This window comes from Stigmatopora nigra, chromosome 20 (assembly GCF_051989575.1).
Source record: "Stigmatopora nigra isolate UIUO_SnigA chromosome 20, RoL_Snig_1.1, whole genome shotgun sequence".
Taxonomy (NCBI): Eukaryota; Metazoa; Chordata; class Actinopteri; order Syngnathiformes; family Syngnathidae; genus Stigmatopora; species Stigmatopora nigra.
In genome coordinates this window covers 3,077,689-3,101,851 of record NC_135527.1, presented here as the reverse complement: position 1 = coordinate 3,101,851, position 24,163 = coordinate 3,077,689, and the positions used below count along the sequence as shown (strand labels likewise).

Sequence of the window (24,163 nt, the reverse complement as noted above, 5' to 3'; positions counted from 1 at the left end):
TCATCCTCTGTATTGCCTATCCTCAAGTGGGTTAAGGGTTTGCTGGGTCTATCCCAGGTAGTTATTAACAGCAGCAAACCTGGGTAATTTTGCACCCCGCAATGAAAATTCACATTTCAAATAGAGTCATGGAAAAAATAACATTTCCCAACAGTTTCTTTAACCCTGGAAAAACTTGTTTCTTTTATAATGTAGACAATGCACAAAACATACCCTAATAGGTGAGCCATCATTATTTTTGGTATACATTTTTGCAATATTGATACATTAAGAAGACCACGCAACCCTAACTAACAAGGGTGTGCAATACGGAAGTTGAATGAATTAATTCATTGAAAGTTTCATCTTCCCTCGACACTAATGCTTGTCTCAATGGAATCAGAAGATATCTTGCCAGAAGAAGACAAGTAACAGAGATGTATTCTGATAAAGGAACTGATTTCCAATCAGCTGACAAGGACATAAATCAATGAATGAAACACAAACAGGATTGAAAAATACTTGCAACAAAAAGGAAATATTTGAGCTCTTACAGTGTAAATTAACCAATAGACAATATGCAGTTCAGGGTGTTTTTGTGGTGAGTCTGACCTGAAATAGCTCTAATGGGAAAGCATTGGATCTGAGATCTAAAATTGCCTGGTTTAACCTTGGGCTTCAACACTCACTTGGCCTTTATCTAATCAGCTAATAATCCATTTGAGTTCAGTTTACTAGGGACCCTAGAGTCAATATACAGTTCATGTTAATTTTTATTGACCTACTGAAGCGGATAAATCTTTGGTGAGAGAGCATTTGACTGAAGATCTAAAGGTCCCTGGTTCAACCTTAGGCTTTGGCAGTCTGTTGGACTATATCAAACCAGCCAAAATCAGCTACAATTCAATTTGTGATCAATTGACTTGTAATCAGTGTGTAAATATGCAGTCTAGGTTGATTTTTGTTCACCTATGTGAGTCAAAGTAAGCCAAGTCCGGTTCTCGAGAGCCCTTATCCGGTCTATTTTCCATAACTCGCTCCACCAACAGACCTGCATCAAATAATCTATATATTAAGCTTCTGGATATCTTGCTAATGAGTTGATCATTTGATCCAGGTGTGGTAGTGGAGGAGATTTGGTAAACAGACTGGATAGGGGCTCTTGAAGACTGGACTTTGCCACCCCCGATCTACAGAATAAACCCTAATCTTTGGCAGTTCATTGGACTTTGTAAACTCCACCAAAACCATTTAGACTGGAGATCTAAAATTCCCTGCTTCAACCCCGGGTTTCGGCAGCATATTGGATTTCGCAAACCCACCCTAAAACAGCTGGCAGTCAGTTTAAAAACCGTTTCCTTGTAAGCCATGAGTCGTTTTGCGGTCAAGTTTGACTCTTATCATTAACATGACCCGAATTGGCTCGGATAGGGAATGTTGGAGAGCGTTCCCTAAATTTACTTTGGGCTTTGTCAGTCAATTGGACTCTCTAAACCAGACCAATATCACTTAATGCTCCAATTGGAATATTATACTAGTAGGCCATGAGTCAATTTACAGTTCAAGTCGTTTTTGGTTTTTATCAATCAGCCGAAGTAGTTCAGTTGGGAGAGCATTAGACTGAAGATCTAAAGGTCCCTGGTTTACCTCCTCATTTTGGCAATACTTGGGACTTTGCAAGCTCAGCCTCATTCCGCTGGCAGTCAGTTTGAAAACTGTTTCTTTGTAAGCCATGAGTCGATTTGCAGTCAAGTTGGGTCCGGAACCGCTCGCATCCTATGTGAGAATCATACCACTAGAACAAGGAGCCTGGGGTTCCCATACAGTGACACTTTTTTTCTCAGGTTACCTTGTGACATATCAACCCCCATAAGAAATCACAATTCAAAAAAAAGCAAGGGCTCGTCCGGGAGTTGGACCCGGGACCTCTCGCACCCTAAGCGAGAATCATACCACTAGACCAACAAGCCAGATGTGCTCATAATATGACACTTTTTTCTCAGATGGCTTATGTCCGATATCACTGCACCATAGATCACAAAACAACATAGCAAGGTCTCATGCAGGAGTGGGACCCATGGCCTATAGCATCCTGGGCAAGAATCATACCACTAGACCAGTGTGGCATGGGTGCACAAACAGTGACACTTTTCTTCTCACGTGGCTAATGTCCCATATCACTCGACCGTAGATCACAACTCATCAAAGCAAGGGGTCATGCGGGAGTTGGACCCGGGACCTACTGCACCCTAAATGTGAATTATACCACCAGACCAACAAGCCAGATGTAGAGATACTTTTTTTCCCACCATAGATCACCAAACAACACAGCAATGACTCATCCAAGGGTTGGCTTCAGGACCTATGGCACCCTAAGCAAGAATCATACCACTAGACCAACATGCCATGAGTTAATTGATGAACCTCACACATCCTCATTGCGGCTCCTGGTAGCTCCACCCCCTTTTGCTGCCTTATCAGCAATATTCATTCCAGAAGGAACCAGGTAATTAATGCATTAGATTCGCGTGCCACACATCTACAAATAGAAATTTGTTTTGGAAGGTAAAGTGCCGCCATTCATCGCCCCAGTCAGTCAGCATGAGCGACTGCCATTGGAGTGGCTGTGATTAACTATCTGTTTGCAAATAATGCAATAACGGAAAAGTCGTGACACATTGAAACACACACCCCCACTCTAGTATTTTAACCCTATGTAAAAAAAAAAAAACGACCCATGGCTTTGCAAAGGTTGAACAAGGTACTGTTAGGTCAACAGTCCAACACTTTCCCAACTGAGTTACTTCAGCCGACTGATAGCCACAACCAACTTGGACTAGGAATTGACTCAAGGCTTACTAGTACAATATTCCAACTGGAGCATGAACTGATATTGGTCTGGTTTAGAGAGTAATGGACTGACAAAGGCCGAGGTCGATTCATGGAACGCTTTCCAACATTCCCTATCTTCCCTCACAAGAGTCAAACTTGACTGTAAAACGACTGCCAGCTGATTGAGGGCAGGTTCACTAATGTCCAAAGTACTGTTTGTTTGTTTGTTTGTTTGTTTTGCACTACAAGCGCCTGAGGATTGCCCTCAGATAGCGCTAGAGCTGCCACTGGAACACGGATTATTTCATCCGGGGGGTAGTCGGAGGTGGGGGCAGTCAAATGTCTCCGGCTGGATGAAAAACGTAGGGTGCCACGGTCCTTGTTGGCAGCTCTGAGTGGTATTAGTTGGAATTCGCAGGCCGCGGCGAGCGGCCTCTCAGGAGACACCACGTGAAGGTTTCCAACTTTGTCTCCCCCAAAGTACTGCCGAAACCCGGGATTGAATCAGGGACCTTTAAATCTTCAGTCTTACGCTCTCCCAACTGATTAACCAGACTTCGCCCAAAATTTGGTCGTTGCCATGATAACTTGCCACTGATTAATCAGACTTTGCCCAAAGTTTGGTCGTTGTCATGAAGACCTGACACAAATTAATCGGACATTGCCCAGAGTTTGGTCGTTGTCTAGAAACCATACTATGCCCTGTTTTCTTATATAAAGACGAACCCACTGTTCATTCGATAGAGAGCTGCAAAAACATCCCGCTGAACAGGACTCCACTGTTTAACCTTTCTCTCCCCTCGTTGCAGTTTGATAATAAACCTTTTTCCTGTTAAATTGATCTCACTACTTTTTAACCTGCTCCTGAAGTTGTATTTTCAGATCTCTCATACTTGGGTGCCAAAAACTCGAGACCCAACAGCCAACAATTGCCGGAGCGCACAACGACAGCATCCTCCATTGAAAGGGTGAACCCGGCGGACTTTCCATCGCCACTCCTGTAATCTACTGACGGGTCCCCGAAATAGGGCAGGTTCGGAACGAGAAAGATCGTGAGTTCACCCTTTGATTTCTGTCTATGTGAAGTGTGATTTGAATGAGTATTATCACTGCAGTAGTATTAAAAGTTTGCGGTCTGGGACCAAATTACGGTGAACATAATAGTTTTTGGTCTGGGACCAACGTGCGTAGAACATTATAATTTGTGGTCCGGGACCAACGTACATAGAGCATTATAGATTTTGGACAGGGACCAACGTAAGTAAAACAAGAATAAGTCAGGGACTTATAGTCTTAGTCTGTTAATAGAGTCAGGGACTCTCCTAAGACCAAGTCAGGGACTTTTGGTCTTGGTATATTCAGAGATATTGGGTGAATCACGAAGTATTGAGATCAATTTCAGGTAATTTAGAAAATAATTGTTGTTTAAACTACTAAGTAAATGATTAATATGGGTCAGAAAGCAACAAAAGAGGTGGGTTTAATGTCAGACTGCAAAATGAAAATCGGGGAGTTACCGGATGTGAAATATATGCAAATGCAATGTATGGGGAGTTGCCTGGATCAGCCCTGGTTGGTGAAGAAACATTGTTTCTGTCCCAATATGAAGGATATGAAAGATTTGATGTGCTTATAAAGGGAATGGTTAAAGGACAGGGAGAGGAAGGGAAAGAAAAGTGAGGAAGCTGAGAAACAATTGTTGGTGTTGAAAATATGGAAAGAACAGTGTGTGAAACGTCTACAAGTCATTAAAAAAATAAGAAAAAGAATGAGGAAACAAGAAAACAAGGTCTCATCACCACCATGAAAATCTGCCCGGAAGAGGAAACCAACGTTCATCGAAGACCGACACAACCAGAAAATGCCCAAATTGCTGAAAGATTGCCCAACTTTTTCCTCCAGCGGCGCCCCCCAAAGGTCCCATCCACCCCTCCCTCGTAGGATTGGAACGCCCCCCGAATATGATACCTCCGCCTCGCGCCCTGACGACATCATTTTGTCACCAGGCACACCAGATCCGCCAACTCCTACCGACCTCAAAACTCTTGAGAATATTGGAACAGAAGAGGAGCTCCACAGCCCGCTTTACAAACGATGTTGACAGAAAAAAGAAATGTCCAAACCTACCCAATGATGGCTGTGGCGAATCCAAGGTGGGGGGAAATACAACAACAACCCACCTTATTGGTCTACCGACTTTGGACCAAGGCCCGATGCCTGGAAGCATGCAAGGGACTCGGAGATGTGGAAAAAAATGGGGCCAGAAAATTCTGTCAGTTAGTGGCATCCTATAACCTGAATGGAGCTGAAGTGGAGAAAGCCTTAAAGAACTCACTGAAACATAGATTGGGCAGAGTCAGAGAGAGATTGACAGGAAGTGATGTAGGGGGAAACATATTAGCCTACGACCCCCATGCCCTAACCGGAGAAATAGAAAAGCTACTAGGAGGAGCAGTGACAATGTTCCAGAGACCCTCTGATTACCAAAGAATAAGGACATGTACGCATAAAGAGGGTGAGATTACAAATGATTGCTATGCCAGATTAGAAAGCTGTGTCAAATCCAACAGCCGCATGATGGATGACGACAATGAAAATGGCCCATTCCCAGTCCAGTTTAAACAATGGTTTATCCAAGGACTCCAAGTTCCCGTTTCTGGATTCATCCAAATACACTTTGTCACCTACAAGACTACCTCATCCGCTGAGATATTCCATTGGGCAAGCCACGCAGAGGAGAACATTCGCTCCAAGAAGGAAAAGGCCCAGGTGACGGCCAGCGCACAAATGATAACCGAGTTGCTTCAAGCCACCACCATGTCGGCTTCACCTTTGGCAACAGAAAGTTAACCCCCACCAGATTGCCTCAAGGATTCTGCGACAGCCCAACCATATTCTCCACAGAGATCCAGAGATCCATGAGTTACCATCCACATCCAAAGCTCACACAAGTCCTTATCTATGTGGACGACATCCTAATTGCAAGCCCAACAACAGAAGAAAACGAAAAATAGTCCATCAGAGAGTTCCAACACCTGGAAAAGACGGGGAACAAGGCCTCATTATCTAAACTTCAATTTTGCCAGATTGATGTCACATTTTTGGGACATCTCTTGTCACAAAAAGGTCGAAGGCTAACGGACTACAGGAAGAAGTCATGGCTTTCCTTGGGTTAGCCAACTTCTGTCGAGGATGGATCCTTCACTTCGCACAAATCACCCGGCCACTATTGGACCTCATGAGTGACAAAGACCTCAACCTGTCAGATCCTGTAGAATGGACTCCAGGTGCTGAAGAAGCTTTCCACACCATTAAACAAGCCATACTATACTCATCCGTCATGGGCCTGCCAGAGTACACCAAGCCATTATTTCAAATTCATGATGTCTGCCCTTCTCCAACAACATGGTGCATGTAAATAGCCATATGGGGCCATATAGGCTATTTGACCGGTTACCGGCTAAATAGCCCCTGCGACTACTTGACCGGTTACCGGCTAAATAGCCCCTGCGACTACTTGACCGGTTACCGGCTAAATAGCCCCTGCGACTACTTGACCGGTTACCGGCTAAATAGCCCCTGCGACTACTTGACCGGTTACCGGCTAAGAGCCACTGCCTTTAGGTTTAGCCTGCTATTAACTATCAAAGGTGCCGCCAACAGAATTTACGTGTGGGAGTGTTCCACGAAGAACACTTGTTTGCAAAATAATGCATTCAAAAGTTGTTCTTAACAGACTAGAAGGTGGGTTCACTGTTTTATATTTATATTTTTTTTCAGTGTGTAACAAAAGGGCTTTTTGTGCGCTGCAATGTATTTTTTTAAAATTCTGAAGTCGACTGAATGTACAAGCTTGATTTGAAGACAATTAAACAGTGTTTTTAAAAATACATTTAACAACCCACGTTGGTGACAAACCTTTTTCCTGCTCAGGCAAAAGGTTTAGTCAGAAGGTGAAAGCAAAGAGACACATATGTCTTGGATGGTGAGCAGTGGACAATAACGATTGTCTGTCATCCATGATGGCTTCAACACAGAACAAATGTATTTTGTGGATGTTACCAAACACAGTGGTGGGAAACCATGAGGCTCCTATTAATGCACCCGGGACTCGGCTCCCTCCCAAGTGGTTTTCACATTTTAATTGAAATGTTAGGGAAGAGCCAGTTGCACCCATTAAAAGAGACTTAAGCAGCTCAGAAGAAATTGGCAGTGGTGGGATTTGAACCCACGCCTCCTGAGAGACTGGAGCCTTAATCCAGCGCCTTAGACCGCTCGGCCACACTACCTTGGATGAGGCTATTGGAGTCTTCCACAAACCTAAAGCAATCTATCCCAGATCTCTGAGGGTGCAGTGGAACACCCGGCTGACTTGCAGGCAGGCGTGGCCTCAATTCCCAATGGTGCCGGTATGATTGGGAGTGCAAATGGTTGTTTGTGCCCTACGGCTTACTGGTGTTGTCTGCCTTTCGCTTGAGGTCTGGTGGGATAGACTCCAGCAACCCCCACAACACTTGCTAGGATGTGTAGTATGGAATATGAATGAATGAAATTTACATTACATCAGCGTGCCCAACTCCGGGCCTCGAGGGCCCCTATCAAAATTGTTTTCCATGTCTCCCTCCATCAACACGCCTGAATCAAATAATTGGGATCGTTATCAAGCTTCTGGACAGCCGCCTGAGGAGTTGACCATTCGCTGCAATTGTAGGGCATATGTTTGTACATTAATAGAAAGTTTTAATTTGAAAAGATACACACGGGTAGTACGCTTGTAACAGCTTTTTGACATGTGGTATGATTAACTATGTTTTTATAATGTCGAAATTCCTGCTCAGTCTGTTGTCAAAAAATCAGTTGCCTAAAGGCCTTAAAATCACACAAAAGAACCCAGACCGGTTAAACATATTTTCTTTGTCAGTTTGTAGTTAAACATTCAATAGGAAGGCCAATTTAAGAACGAATCCATTCACAGGAAGAAAAAAAATCCCTGGCAAGCCTGTGGTCAAACATTCAATTACAAGAAAACCTTTGAAAAAACACAACAGATCATAAAATTGTAAACTCCACCCACAATGGCAGACGGAGGAAAACAAATGGATTTGGTTGCAGATTTGCTTACAAAGCTATTTTCCAGACAGACTTTTCCAGGGAAAAAATTGACATTAAGAAAGGGCGTTCAACTTCAAACCTAGCAAGCCTGTTACAGCGGGAAAAGGGTGGTCCGCTACTTTCCGTGCGCTAACTATGAGAGCTACCAAGCTGTATTTGGAGTGAGCTGCACAAGTAAATATATTGGTGTGTTGATTTAAAGCCATTTTCAAGACGGACTATGCCAGAAATATGACAGGACAGGCTCGTCCTTCATCCTTAGCTTCAATTGCAATAGAAAAGAAGGAAGAAAGAAAGGAGGATGAATATTGTGTACAGTTGAAAAGGATTTTTGGTGAGTAAAATAGGGCTATATTCCTAAATAATATTTCCATTGAGGGCCCGGTTCTGATATTGGAAAAGCTCCAGTGTTTTTATTTAATCACTAAATCCTGCTAGGAAGTGGATTTTACCCCATTTTATTGCAATTTTTGCCATTTCGCCATTGACGTCCATCACAGTCTTTTCCCGGGGAAATCTCTCCGCATTGATTATTTTTTGTGCGTCCCAGCTGTAACTGCAGTCAAGGTTTTATAGCCATAAAATTGTTTTTGAGGGTTGGATTGATTCGTTGAAGGCCCTACAAGAAAATGCACGGACCGCCACTGCATTACAGTCAGTTCCATTCTTAGCCGAGGAAGATCGAAATGTGTTCCGTGACTTTGCATTAAGTTTTTTGTTCTGTAGTATTGAAACAAAGCACATCTGAATGCTCAAAAATGCCATTGAATGTGTGAAGTAAAAACAAAATTCAAAATCATCCAGACGTGCTTTAAATCCACCGCACAGACTCCTCGTCGTACTTGTTATGATGCTCCAGAATGCGATGAAAAAGTTCCTTTAGAGCAGCTCTCTTCTTAAATACCGTATTGACCACTCTGGATGCGGACTGCCACCGTGTTGGTGCCACACGAGGCAGACGCCGCTGGCAGATTTCGTCCAGCAGCTGTCGGTGTGATCTTGAAAAAAATGCAGCAAAGCCATTCAGGTGAGCAAAAAATATATTGCATTCTTTAAGCTTTTAGGCCCCCTGAGTCATTACTAAATTGAGCCGGTGGGGATAGCAGTGTATGAATGAAGCTAACTGTGCTCCCTCCATAACTTTAGCCTGCACTCCATTTAACCCAGAAGACATGACCGCGGCACCGTCATAACACTGCCACAGACATTCGTTTTCCACCAAAAATTGGATGATAAGACCTGCAAAGTCATTGGCTTGATTCCCACTGGTAACATCTTCAAATCTGACGAACCGCTCCTTGACACCTCTGCCCGTGACATAAGTCAGAACCGGTGCAAGCTGCGCAGCGTTACTCGCGTCTGTCGTCTCATCCACCATAACAGTGACAAACGGTGCTTTATCAACTTCCCTTTTGATCTCTTTGCTCATCACTTCAGCAATAGCAGTGATCAGGTCATTTTGTATTTTGATCGAAGTCCCACTAATCATGTTATTAGTGGACAGGTTGGAATGCAAATCTGTGTTTCTCTCAGCAATGAAAGAAATCTCTACATTATTCCCTTTGTTTGGGGATGCAGCATTTTCATCGTGTCCCTGAAATGAAAGTTCCTGCTTACCCCAAATAATGACAGTCTGTCAGTCTTTTTAAAATGTCCATATTTTTCTTCACCTTTTCGTTGTGGAGCTGTTTCCCTGTGCATTTGCCCGCTGAGCTTTAACTCCATTCTGGTTTCCCCAAAGGATTAGGAGACCACCGTTTCTTGTAAGTGTCCGGCAGTGCTTTGGTGTCTCATTGCTGCCTTGGTTAGGCAAGTCAAATTTACAAATCCAGTGTTGCTCCAAACACAAATTCCATCTGTGGCAAATAATAAGCACTCCCAGCAATACAATTTGCAGTGTTCCTCCGAATCTGTAAGTCTGGGGTACCGTTCGTAGCTAGTGGACCGGATATGGCGGACAAACCCTATTCCTGTTTGTGACAGGCTTGCAAGCTTTGGAGTTGTCCGACCATTCTTAATGATGTCCAGCTATTCTTGAAAAGTCCGACTTAAAAATGGCTTTGACAGTAAATCTGCATCCAAATCCATTACGGGATCATCTTCACTCTTGAAAAGCTCACCAGATAACCAGGTGACATCTTCCTCCTTTTTGGTTTGAGATTGAACTTCCCTCATTTGCTGTTGAGGCGGCTCTGCTTCTTCTTTAGTATGGGGCCATGCAGAGGTGTTTGCAGACTCCGGTCCTCCACTAGCCCTGCCCAGATCCTCTTCTATCTTAAAAGACTCCTCACCAGTTGACCAGGTGACATCTTCTTCCTCCATTTTTATTTCAAGTTGCTCTTCTCTCTTTTGGTCTGGGGGAAACTCGGGCTCCTCCCCTTCGAATTGGAGGTGCTGATTTCTGAAACCTGCAAAGACACAAAGATAATTGATATACAGTCATACTTCTAACAAAGTTAATTGGCTCCAGAACTTTTTTTAAAAAAAATTGTAAGTAGAGGTGTACTATATATATAAATTCTCTAATTTGTTTCACGGTCCTCACACAACTGCTAACTAAACCCTTTAAAATTGGTAGTAGCGTCCCAAGAAAATGAGGAAATGATTTATTAATGTTTAATAAAAAAAACACGTGAAAATGTGCCCTGCGCCGTTGAATTAGTTCCCTCGGCGGCCATTAATATGGGAGACGTAATACTCGTGTTCATCTGCCATATGGCGGCAAGAGCATTTCCTACCAGGGCCAAATGCTGTCCACTTGTACCACATTTTCACTTTTACCTGTGCCCTGTGCCTGTATGTGAATATATGTGCCACATTGCATTTGTATGGTATTTAATGGCTTTAATGGGGCTTAGGGGGAATTGCAGTCATTAATAAGGGGCGCATTTAGTTGAGGTGGACAGGTATGTAAGAATCTTGAAACATGGACAGTGGTAGATGTGAGACAGCCAATTGAATTGAATGCTTTTATTGTGATAATAGAAGATAGAATGGGAGCGATGAATGAAAGCCTAGTAGAGGGTAGATATGTTCTAAAGTGAGAATCAATGCATCCACGACAATAAATATAAAATAAATGAAAACATAAAAGGAAATCAATTTTGCACGATTTCGTAACCTGGATCTTCTTCGTATAACTCGAGTTACTCATTTGCATATAATAATTTAATAACCTGGAAATATCATACCTAGAGGCATCCGTAAGTAGAGGTATGACTATTTTATAAACTGTCAATCCCACTAGAAATCCTTTAGTTTAGACTGGGACCAATGTTCCCTCTAATTTCCCGTTGGTCTGGGCAGAAAGAGCGAGCCAGATGCAATGTTGTTCCATAAGCAGGGGACCGATCGCTAGTACTACAAGAATACTTTTCATTGGCAAATGGTCGTGGGTTATCCTATTGTGAGGACATTTGTGTGCATCATTTTTGGAATATTTTGAAGGGAATACGCAGAACAACAGCAAACATCCCAACATCCCATGCGTTTAGAGGCGTGGAAAACATCTAACCCGGCCAGAACGAAGGTAAAGAAAAATATTTTAAAAAAAATAGAATTCAGTTTTGTGTAAAGTTACGTTAAACGTATGTTTAAGTGTGTCTGATATTTTAATCCAAGTTCATTCAAATTTTTTTGTTCCGTTTACCAGTGCGTTGTTGAAAATAAAATCTAAAAATTAATATTTTTTGGTTCTATCCACTCTTATTTGTTTTTCGTGTTTTACAGCCCCTCTATCTTTTTTTAATTTACATTTGAATATTTCGTAATACATTCTTTTTTACTTTAGTTTGGCCTTTATACTTATTACTTTAATGATGAGTGATGGTTATCTTAATTCTTTAGTCCTTTTTTTCTGTTTATGTTTAACATGTTCTGTTAACGGATGCAGTTTTTTTTATATGTATCATATCTTGTGCTGACCCGAGAAATTTGAGATACTAGGAAAATTCGGAACATTTTTTTTCCCTTGAGATACGAGACAAATTTGAGGTACGAGCACAACAGATGGTTTCCGATTGTGAGTCGGTGGGAAATTAGAACGATAAAGAGGTTTTTCTGTTGTAACATCCTGTTTTATTTTTTTTTTCAGGATGTAACGGATAAATTTGTATTTTGTTCATTTTTATGGGAAGAATTGACTTGAGATACAAGTAAATTGACATACTAGCTCAATGCCGCAGTAAGCTCGTATCTGAAGATAATACTATTTTCCCCCCAAGATGGCGCCGTCACCCGGAAGCCAGTGGCAGTAGCTCTGTCCACTTTTATTAGTTTTTCATGTTTTAAAGCCCCTCTCTTTTTTTTAAATTACATTTGAATATTTCTTAATACATTCCTTTTTACTTTACATTGTACTTTATACTTTAGTGATGAGTATGTTAATAATTCAGTCCTTTTTTTCTGTTTATGTTTAACATGTTCTGTTAACGGATGCAGTTTTTTTATATGTATCATATCTTGTGCTGACCCGACCGATCTGTCAAATTTTGAAAGTTGATGTGGCCCCCGGGCCGAAAAGTTTGCCCACCTCTGCACTAGACAGACGAGCCAGGGGCGCCCATACAGTAACACTTTTTTCCTTAGTTGGCTATTGTCCCATATTACCGCATCATAGATCATAATTTGACAAAACCAGGACTCGTCCGGGAGTAGGACCTCTCATACCCAAAGCCAGAATCATATCACTAGACTAATGAGCCAGGGGTGCCCATTTGCTCACACTTTTTTTTCAAGTGACCAATTTGCCATATAACCCCCATAATAGATCACAATTGGATAAAATTTGGGCTCGTCCGGGAGTTGGGCCCGGGACCTCTCGCACCCTAAGCGAGAATCATACCACTAGACCAACGAGCCAGGGATGGCTTAGGCAAATATTTTTACAGTTGCCTCATGGTCATATCACCCCATCATAGATCACAATTCGACATCGCAAAATAGAGAGAATTCGGGATCGTAACAAGTCACCGAGTTCTCGTTCCAAGCTTCAATTCTTTGTTTTGTCATTTATTTCAAATATTAACAACAACAAGTGTTTAATTGCATTCTAGTTTCATAAACATACTTGAGAGCAGGTTATAAACAAAAAGAAAATGCAGTATGAGTTAAGAAAAACAACTGGACAAGACAGGTAAAAAAAAGTGAAAAAAATCGAAAAGTACATCTAAATATGAGAAAAGAAATTCTTATCCTTAGTGTTGGACAGCATTCTGTAATCCTATTATATATGTGTGTATTTAACCATTTTTGAATGAAAGCTTCTTCATTTGTTCTGAGGAGAACTTCGTAGAAGATCGTAACAAGTCACCGAATCCTTGTTCCAAGGACTTTTTACTAGACTTCTACCCAAAGAATGCAGATCTGGAAGGACGCTAAAGAACATGCCAATGCAGCCGATGGCTATCTAAGCAACCTTTGTGATTACTCGCATATTGTAGGGAATCCGACTTTTTGACAAAGTCATAAACAATTTATATTTTTACACTGAAATATTCTTTAGATCCAGAATTTAAAAGTAAAAATCCTGAAAATCTCGCACCTCATTTCTAAACCACTTTATCCTCATAATGATCTCGGAACCCCTGCCTTCTCGAGCCAATCCCAGTGGCCTCCGAGCCACAACCAGTCCAATCAACCTACCATGCATGTTTTTGGTATGTGGGATATAATTGGAGTAACCCAGGACCCCAGAGATGTGAAGCCAAGGCCCATGATTTACTGGCAGTGGATGGATTTGAACCCACATCTCCTGAAAGACTAGAGCCCACACCTCCCGAGAGACTAGAGCCCACACCTTGTGAGAGACTAGAGCCCACATCCAGCACCTTGGACCGCTCGGCCACACTACCTCCAATGGCAAGGAATGGGGGATTGGGCGTCAGTAAATTGTAAATGAACCTTAAACATCCTTATATATAAATATTGAAATATTTTATTTTTGCATTATTTGTCTTTTAAAATTTTGTAAAATGATGCAATTACTAATTCTAATTGAATATTTTGTTTTCAAATTTTGTAAGAAAAATGTAATTTCTAATTTTTATTTAATATCTTTCATTATTATTATTTTTTTCATTAAAAAGAACGCCAAGCTCTGCAGCCGCGATGGTGGAAACTCGAAGTAGCGAGGTCCCAATGTAATTTCATGAGTCTATCATCCAAACTTCATGCTTCTACTTGATCTGGATCCTGTATGGTCTAGAGGTCAGTATTCCTGGTTTTCGCCCAGGTGGCTCGGATTTGACTCCTGGTATGGGGAACTTTGAATTGAATGTCCGGATTAAGAAATATTGGACCTCTATACTTTCCGGAAACAAATCTCTATCGTTCGCTACAAGCCTTTCCTGTTCCAACCATGTAGATGTCTTTTGCTAATGATGTGGTTACTTATTGAGTCTATCATCCAAGATTCATGCTTCTATTTGATCTGGATCACATTTGCATGAAATATCCCCTATGGTCTAGCGGTTAGGATTCCTGGTTATCACCCAGGTGACACGGGTTTGACTCCTGATATAGTAAACTTAGAATTAAATATCAGAATTAAGAAATATTGGACCTCTATACTTTCTGGAAACAAATGCCAATTGGTCGCAATAAGCCTTTCCCGGTTCTAACCAAGTAGACGTCTGTTGCTAATTATGTGGTTTTAGGGTTAGGGTTAGGGTTAGGGTTAACCCTAACCCTAACACACATGGAAGTATCTGTTACAATACGCAGCAGAAGGAGCAACACCTCGGTACCGCCGGAAGTCTGGAACTGGGCAAAAGTGCTGGGAGAAGAGGCAAAGCTTCTGACCAACCATTCCATCGTGGGATGGGATGGAAGAGCTGTCGGCCCCTACCAGCAACGGAGTCGAGGTGTTCTGCCCTGCTGCTATTTTTTCTAGCTTCAGAATACTGAGTTACTGTGCGAATAAGCTTGCAAAAGCGACTCTGCATATTCTCCACCTCGGTCACAGTCTGCAGAAGTTCCCCATCTCGTGGAAGACTTCCTGTGTGTGGTTCCAGTTTTTGTCCAACTTTACAAGGTCTTTTTGAGTCCGATTCAGTTACCGCAACCAAAATGGAGCTGTTTAAGCGGCAGCCGGCGGCCACGGTAGCTCTGTCTACTCTTGTTCGTTTTGTGTTTTGGTGCTTTTATGTTTTAATGATTTGATGATTCCATTTACTTTGATTTGCTTTGTACTTTGTGTTTTTTGCTTTGCTGTTCTGTGGGGTTCCAGTTTTTGTCCAACTTTACAACGTTTGTTTGAGTCCGATTCAGTTACCGCAACCAAAATGGCGCTGTTTAAGCGGCAGCCGGCGGCCACGGTAGATCTGTCCACTCTTGTTCGTTTTGTGTTTTTGCTGCTTTTATGTTTTAATGATTTGATGATTCCATTTACTTTGATTTGCTATGTACTTTGTGCTTTTGCTTTGCAGTTCTGTCTAATCACCCTCTTGCTACTGCTACAATGTAATTTCCCGAATACGGGATGAATAAAGTTATCCAATCCAATCCAATGGCAGGGAATTGACTGATCACCACCGGGCAGAGGACTTGATGGTACTGTTCTATTACAGTATGTGGATGACCTTTGTATTGCGCTAACTACTTCTAAAATCTGTCTGGAGGTCACTAAGCATACTTTGTGATTGGAAAAGAGGAAACCGATGCAGCCTATGTGTCTCTGGTCCAAGAACTGGCCCTGCCGGCTGCCCTGGCAAACCTGAATTTTGACAAACCCTTGTATCTTGATGTGTTTACAATGCCAAACTGACCCTTAAACTAAGACCTGGTGATTTTCATCCAGCCCTGTGGCCAGGGGATGAGATGAGATCACCATTGACTTCATGGACATGATACAAGTAAACAGGAAAATGATACCTTTTGGTCAATGTAGACTATTTCTCATTGGCCGGAAGTGTACCGTGTGGTAAGGAGGACTCTGCAGCAGTCATTATTTTGGCTCCAAGCTCTCCCATTGGTTTTACTGAAGGGGTTCCATTACCCGATCTCTCACATTCAGCATATTGGTCTCAACTGCATTCTCTTGTATCTAGTATTCATTCACAGGTACAGGAGGCTGCTGCAGCTGCACGTGATCCCCAAAGGTGGCATTTGGGGGATCACGTGGGGACAGGTCGCATACACCTTAACACAGGGGTGTCAAACATACGCCCCGCGGGCCGGATCCGGCCCGTCTGGTGGTTTGGTACGGCCCGGGGAAGAAAGCTGCATTGTATTAAAAAAATAGTTTTCTTTAAAATCTGTAGTTCTTGAATTATCCGCTAGGGGTGCAGTGTTTTAGTATGTGCAGACAACACGAATTGGCATTTATCGATGTTCTTATGTTATTCTCTTGTTCATATAATATTGTTCATAATGTAAAAGGAAAATTATTTTAATAAACATTTTGATAATGTACTCATTCTTTGCTCTAATTATTAGTATTAGTGACTAATCCAAAGGAAAAAAGTGTGTTAGTTCTATGTAATTTTGCAATGAGTTTACTGGTCCGGCCCGCTTGATCTCAAATTAAGCTGGATTCGGCCCGCAGACCAAAGGGAGTTTGACACCCCTGACTTAACATGACACGTAGTTCCTGGACATGGTTCCTGGTCCGGATTGGGCTTATCCCACTCCGAGAGAGGGAGGTAGGGTACAGGATGTTTTTGTTTCTAATTGTTCTCTTGTTATTTTGTGAAGGAGCACTCCACATGCGTATGCCATACTCCTGTTGGGCAATCCCCAATCAGACGGATGTGGCTCCAATGACACCGCAATCTCCAACAAATGAGACACCACTGGCTTCCTGACACTGTGTGTGGTCCTCTGGTCCGTATAATCCATGGTGACCCATCGGTGGACGATTGGTTTAGGATGACTACAGGTATTACGGTAGTATCTAACAATTGGCTGTTAATGGCAGAGCAAGATGCTAGCGAAAAACAAAATAAAAATAATAATAGTAATTTGACAAATCAGTAGCCCACCAAAATTTTACCTATCTCAAATAAAATAGGCCTGGAAAATCGTTGGGTAACATTCCGTCTGACTAGTGTGTTGTAAATCTGTCTTTTCCGGTGCCATGCCCCTGATCCCAAGCTTGCATCTGGTTATGGTATGGAAGTGATGAGTTGCTTCTGGTGTGTTCTACTGTGATTTTGTTGCTTCCAGTTTCTGTTTCCGAAGTGGATCTCTTACATCACAACAAGAGAGCATCACCTGCCTGGAAAGGTTTGTTTAATCGAAAGGGTAGGGGGACCACTCCCTAAAGTTGAGTATGCGCAGTCGCCCCAAACTGACCACTTTACACCTCCGCTGAACACGGAAATTTCTGGCACCTCTTTACTGTCTCTCTGATGATTTCAGCTTGGCCTCAGAAAAGTACTCAACTGCCAACTTCCATTTCTTAACAGCACCCATCCTCACTGCCTTCTTCCTGGTATGTATTGTTTGGATTTAGCTGGCTCAGAATTTAGTGAGCAGGTCATCGACATTGGTCATCTGAACTGCAATCCCAGCGGTGCCTACGAATATTGCACCCTGCATTTTCATATTGCTTGAAACACAGGGAGAAATAATCACAGTGATTAGTTGTTGTCCTCAATCCAACTTTTACTGTAATCCCCAACATGCAATCATTATTAACTTTATCACTTTAGCATGTCAAACCATGAGTCATTTTGCAATACAAGTTGGTTACCTCCCTTATCAGTCAGCCGAAATAGCTCAGTTGGGAGAGCGTTAGACTGAAGATCTAAAGGTCCCTGGTTCAAGCCTGGGTTTCGGCAGTCCATTGGGCTAAGCAAATGTGTCCTACATCAACTGTTTCCTTGTAAGCCATGAGTTGTTTTGCAGTCATGTTTGACTCTTTTCACCAACATGGTCTAAATTCGCTCAGATAAGAAATGATGGAGAGCATTCCCTTGATCGACCTTGGTCTTCGTCAGTCCATTGAACTCTCTAAACAAGACCTATATCAGTAAATGCTCCTGTTTCAATATTGTACTAGTAAGCCATCAGTAAATTTGCAGTCCAAGTTGGTTGTTAATCATAATCAGCTAAAGTAGCTCAGATGGGTGAGTGAAGGACTGAGGATGTAACGATACCTGGTTTAACTCCGGCTTTTGGCAACACATTGGGCTTTACAAACCAAGCCTAGTTCAGTAGGCAGTCAGTTTGAAATTGGCTTCCTTGTAAGCCATGAGTGGTTTTGCAGTCAAGTTTGATTCTTGTCACCTCCATGACCAAAATTGGCTCAGATAGAGAATGTTGAAAATTTACGACAATATGCGAGTAATCACAAAGGTTGAGCGGATAGCGATCCTGCTGCATCAGCATCTTCTTAAGTGCTCTAGGTCTGCATTCTAGGGTAAAGGTCCAGAAACTAGTCCTTGGAATGAGGACTTGGTGACTGGTTACAACCCCGAGTTCTCTTTGGACGATTTGAAGAATGATTTAATACAACAATGATTAAATACACACATATAAAATAGTATTACAGAATAAACCCAACAATAAGAATTTCTTTTCTCATATTTAGATGTAATTTTCGATTGTTTTCACTTTTTTTTACCCGTCTTTTTCATTTGTTTTTTAACTGATACTGCATTTTCTTTTTGGTGAGAACATGCTCTCAAATATGTGTATGAAACTAGAATGCAATTAAACACTTGTTGTTGTTAATATTTGAAATAGATGACAAAAAGAAAAAAAGAAATAAAATAAAAAGGAATTTTCCTATTTGACTATTTTCTGTTCCTTTTTCACAATGATTTTTAGGCCTGGCCATTTTTTACTGTATTACTTCCGCCTTCATCAAAATGTCAAGGCATTTGCGGGATGTGTTTCAGAAAAATGATTAGTTTTTTGTCAGATTCCGATCTTGTGAAAATGATGCGATCAGGTCTGATTCCCGATCAATTTCTATCGGAATTTTGATCAGAAGAATATGAAGTGAGAAAAGGTAACTTTTGCAGAATCAATAATTTTCAAGAACATTTTTTTACAGCAATGTAACACTTGGAAGTGAGGTGGTTTGCTTCTACAAAAAATAACTGTCGTCAGTAGCAGAGAATGGTTTCAATCCATTGACATCTGGGTTATGGGCGCAGCACGCTCCCGCTGCTCCACTCTGCTTCTTCCACCTTCCAGCATCAAATCGAAGCACACATACTGAGGAATCGTGGGTTTTCTCACCTGCTGACGTAGCTCCTGTGGACCACCAGCGCAAGAACCTCGGTCTCAGCCGTCATGAGTTAGTCCTGCTATTCACAGAGTCATCCATCATGCATTTAAAAATTTCCATTCCAATCAAAAACTCGGTACGAGACATTCGGCGCCAGGATTTACAAAACAATATACCATGTTGAATTTAAGCTAATATTACCGCACAGATGAGTCATTAACTTATCGTGGTGGTGAAGTTTGTGTGTCCCGGTGGTGGGGTTAATCAGCCCCAGTGATCCTTGGAGCAATGTTGTCCGGGGCCTTGTAGCCCTGGTAGGCTTACCCATAGCCAACTGGTCTGTTGTGAGGCATTAGACAAAGAATGGCTCAGAGGACCTCTTATGCTGAGCAACATTATTGGACGAAATCTTCCCTCGCCCGGATGCAGCTAGGAAAAAGCCTGAGCGTGAGGTTGAGAAATACCGGCTCGACATAGTTTGGCTCTGGAGTTCCCCGCGGGACGAAAGGGTCGCATCCCTCCATCTTCGGGTGGGGGGACGGCACCTGGTTGTTGTTTGTGTGCATGCACAAAACAGAAGTTCAGAGTTCCTACTCCTTTTGGAGTCATTGGAGGGGGTGCTGGAGAGTGCTCTTTAGGGGGACTCACTTGTTCTGATGGGCGACTTCAATGTTGATGTGAGACCTGGAGGGGGTGATTGGGAAGAACGCCCCAACCCCCCCCCCCCGATTGAAACCCGAGTAGTTTTCTATTGTTGGATTTCTGCGCTCGTAGTGGATTGACAATAATGAACACCATGTTCAAGCATAAGGGTGTCCATATGTGCATTTGGCACCAGGACACCCGCATGTCTTGGATACTCGGGTATAGAGAGGGATGGAGCTCTCAACCAATCACAACCTGATGGTGGGTTTGCTCAGATGCCAGTGCAGTCCGGTAGACTTAAACATTTCGTTCCCCTTTTTGAAGGACATTCAATTTCCACTCGCCGCTCCCCACTCGACCTCATCCGTTCAAGCTCTCTGCTCGACCTCGCCCGTCCATCCCCGCATCTCCATGCCGATTGGCCCAACAGTCGCACCCGAGCCAATGCCAGCACATTGCTGTTCATCTCATTTAGGCAGAGCATGGCGCTGTAAATGCCAAAGTCGTGGGTTAGACCGCTCAACAGGCACGGCCACTCTAGAACACAGTTGTCAAAGAGGCAGCCCGGGGAACAAATCTGGCCTTCTGCATAATTTTGTACCGTTTGACACCCTCGCCTTAGAGTAAGTTAAGATTGCCTACAATGATTCATTTTGCCGTAACGTAACTGTTTAGCGAGCTGACATTTGCAATTGCGGTCATCACACTAAAATCATGGCCATTTTGCACATGGCTGATTAGCTCAGTTGGTCACAGTGGTGCTAATAATGCTAAGGCCGTGGGTTTGACTTCCGCAAGGGCCATGACCTCTCCAAAGTTAGATAAAATTATCTTGTCCAACTACTTTTGCCGTAACATCAGTGGTTAGCTAGTTGACGTGTTGCATTTGCGTTATCATTCAAATACCTGAATTTTGAAGAACATGGCCTGTTAACTCAGTAGGTCAGAGTGTGGTGCTAATAATGCCAAAGTCGTGGGTTCAACCCCCACACGGGCCATAACCATTTTGATGTTTCCTCAGTTTCTGTGATCTGGTAATTTCTCTGCTCCACAAGGAAGGAGATGCCACTCTGGATGTGAATCATCTCAGTGAGGGAATACTAGCTTGGTTCGTTCCCACCACATTTCTGCTCTTCCGAAATTGTTTTGAAATAAAATTTGTCTTCATACTCAAGCGGGCAGAACAGTGTTTCTCAACTTTGCTTAGCCTCCAATGAGGAAGCCTGTAGAAAATCACAATATGGTTACTCTTAATAGTTGTCACAAGTGCAAAAATCTCTAACTAAAAATCTAAAAACTCTTAAATTCGAATCAACAAAATGCAGTACCAGAGTTGTTTATCTGTCAGGTAAGGTGACTGAGCTACCTTGCTAATGCTAGTCGGCTAACATTTTGAACCTTAGCTTTTCATAATAATTGCTAGCAAGCATGAATACGAGATGAGACACAATTGGTATATGTTCGATCAATATTACAACATCACAAAATATTTATAGATGAGGATTGTGGTCACATTTTTCACCCATTCATGGGTATGTTTAGTGGTATAAATCTTGCTAAGTGTGCCTAGGGTCTTTCTTAATCAACATTTTCCAATAGTCAGACATAAATTAAAATTTAGGTACATATCTATCCATTGTAGTTTCTCTTTTCGGTCTAATCGTTTATTTTAGAAATCTGTAAGAAGGTTTGTTCTCAATTAATATAAAATGTTCTCAACTAATATAAAATGTTCCTTATGGTTTATGGCTTTGCTCCTCGAGCAATAATCTTTCCAATCAATATTGGATGCTTTCCATTACGTCTGATCGCGTCAATAATCTTATCTTACCTCTCTCCTCAAACGTTTCAACTGAGAGAACTTCCTTACAGTGCAAAGGTGGATCTGCATCCTCCTTTTCAACTATTTTCATGTTTGCTGTTTGGTCAGCAACACTTGTACGGACGTTCTCATTTTGGGTTGCTTGTGCGTCTTCTCCATGTTTCCTGTTGAGAAGCACAGTCTCCTTCTGCTAACCCAAATTCAATGCATTTCTTTAAAGTTTTTCTTTTACGCAGATAGCCAGGTTAGTCGAATCATCCAGCTCCAACCGTGTAGTGAATAATGGCGTTTTGTATGCTCTACTAAATAGGCTCTCCATATTTTGTTGTCCGGATGTCCTCGTTATGTAGGCGCAAAAATTTCATAATGAAATACGGAACCTTTTGTCAATTCAGTCAATTAATCTGTTAACACAATTTGGATGCCATTATCACTATAAATCAATGGTAATTTGGAATTTCATATCGTGTTTTAGTCACTGTCTTAGTTTTTTTTTTCTCAGTGCTCCCAAATTCTGCATAGCAGATTTATTCCTCCACTTCAAGTTCGCCATTTGGAGTACTGCTTTTTTCATTAAAAATGTCATTTGACAAAATATGTTTCCATAATTTGTTGTTGCCATCCCTGAAAAGGGCTTATTGGCAGTTTCGGAAATCAATTCCAATTTGCTAAATCCTTTTCCACCTTGATATCTAACAGATTGATTATATCTTGGTGGATGGCCAATCAAAAACACAAAAAGGCAAACAACCATTCACGCTCACACTCATTCATAATCAGACATCAGTGGTCTGCAATTTTTGTCACTAGTGGAGAGCGCCATCCCCAGTCTGGGGCTTCTAGGCAGCTAACCACCTTTTGCTGTCCTATCAGCACTAATCATTCTCAAAAGAACTAGGTTAAATGCATTTGGTTGCCATCAATTATTTGATGCTAATGCAATCTGTGATATTTTAATAGTCATTAACATGACTCACGCTAAAGCATATTTGATCTAGTGTTGGAAAAAAACAATGAATCATGTTTCGTGCACTAAACATATTCATCTTATTCCATCCTATAGAAATTGTGCTTATCCTAAATTAATTATTTTATCTAAACTTGTCAGGTACAATTTACCTAATAATTTGGATCAATGCCATTTCTGCATTGTTTTCTTCTCATATGATATCATTAATAATTTGGATGAATGCCATTTCTGCATTGTCTTCATTTAATAATTTGGATTATTCTTAATACTTAAATCTAAATCACAAATCACTCTCATAATGCTAAATTAGCTATCAGGATAGCTAAATTGCGCTAGCGGAATTCCTATTGAATTCCTATCCGCTCCAAGTAGGCAGTTATATTTAAAATAAGAGCCATTTTCTGGGCTCACTATTACCACAATTAAAATTTAGGAAAAATAACCTTTTAACATTTCAGGAATTTCCTAATATAAATTTCAGTGTTTAATAAAGGACCCATAATTTGTCACTAACATATCATAATATTATCAACTATCTGTCTCTCTCTCTCTCTCTCTCCCCAGCTCTCTGTCTCTATCCACATCACAGTCTTTCACCCTGTCAACTTTCTCTGTCTCTCTCTTTGTCAACTCTCTTTCTCTGCCTGTCTCTTTCAGTCCCCCACCCCTCCCTGTTTGTGCAGGGGGTGGGTGATTTGAGCTGGTTGGGGCTCTCATTCTCTATTTCCCCACCGTGTGGTGCTTTAAGAGCATTGTGCAGTTTATTGAGGGGGCGATCCCCCTCTCTTTGCCTAGGGCGTGGTTGAGTTGGTGCTACCCCCGTTTCGCTGCGTCAGGGGAGATTTAACTGGTGGAGGATGAGCATTTGAGCTACACTCTTCTTTGTTTTGTGGCTCCACTTTGATCGGCCATCTTCTCCCTGCCATGTGCTCATCCTTTCTTCTACCCCCCACCCCCTCGCATCTCTTCTTTTGTTCTATATATATATATATATATATATATATATATATATATATATATATATATATATATATATATATATATATATATATATATATATATATATATATATATATATATATATATATATATATATATATATATATATATATATATATATATATATATATATATATATATATATATATATATATATATATATATATATATATATATATATATATATATATCTATCTCTATCTCTCTCTCTATCTCTCTCTATCTCTCTCTCTATCTCTCTCTCTATCCCTCTCTCTATCTCTCTCTCTATCTCTCTCTCTATCTCTCTCTATCTCTCTCTCTATCTCTCTCTCTATCTCTCTCTCTATCTCTCTCTCTATCTCTCTCTCTATCTCTATCTCTATCTCTCTCTCTCTCTTTATCTCTCTCTATCTCCCTCTCTATCTCTCTCTATATCTCTCTATATATCTCTCTCTATCTCTCTCTCTCTCTCTCTCTCTCTCTCTCTCTCTATATATATATATATATATATATATATATATATATATATATATATATATATATATATATATATATATATATATATATATATATATATATATATATATATATATATATATATATATATATATATATATATATATATATATATATACTTAATATG

The 24,163-nt window shown here is 41.3% G+C and overlaps 1 protein-coding gene and 5 non-coding genes across 6 annotated transcripts in view; 2 read left to right on the top strand and 4 right to left on the bottom strand.

Annotated features, from left to right (window-relative positions):
- The window catches only part of LOC144213351 (uncharacterized), a 231,123-nt gene that overhangs the window by 36,489 nt on the left and 170,471 nt on the right, over positions 1 to 24,163 (bottom strand). The window lies entirely within an intron of this gene.
- On the bottom strand, positions 1,878 to 1,949 carry trnap-agg (transfer RNA proline (anticodon AGG)). The gene has a single exon. It is a non-coding gene; the product is annotated as a tRNA-Pro (tRNA).
- On the bottom strand, positions 7,019 to 7,100 carry trnal-aag (transfer RNA leucine (anticodon AAG)). Its single transcript has one exon. It is a non-coding gene; the product is annotated as a tRNA-Leu (tRNA).
- On the bottom strand, positions 12,712 to 12,783 carry trnap-agg (transfer RNA proline (anticodon AGG)). The gene has a single exon. It is a non-coding gene; the product is annotated as a tRNA-Pro (tRNA).
- Positions 17,633 to 17,705, top strand: trnaf-gaa (transfer RNA phenylalanine (anticodon GAA)). The gene has a single exon. It is a non-coding gene; the product is annotated as a tRNA-Phe (tRNA).
- Positions 20,672 to 20,745, top strand: trnai-aau (transfer RNA isoleucine (anticodon AAU)). Its single transcript has one exon. It is a non-coding gene; the product is annotated as a tRNA-Ile (tRNA).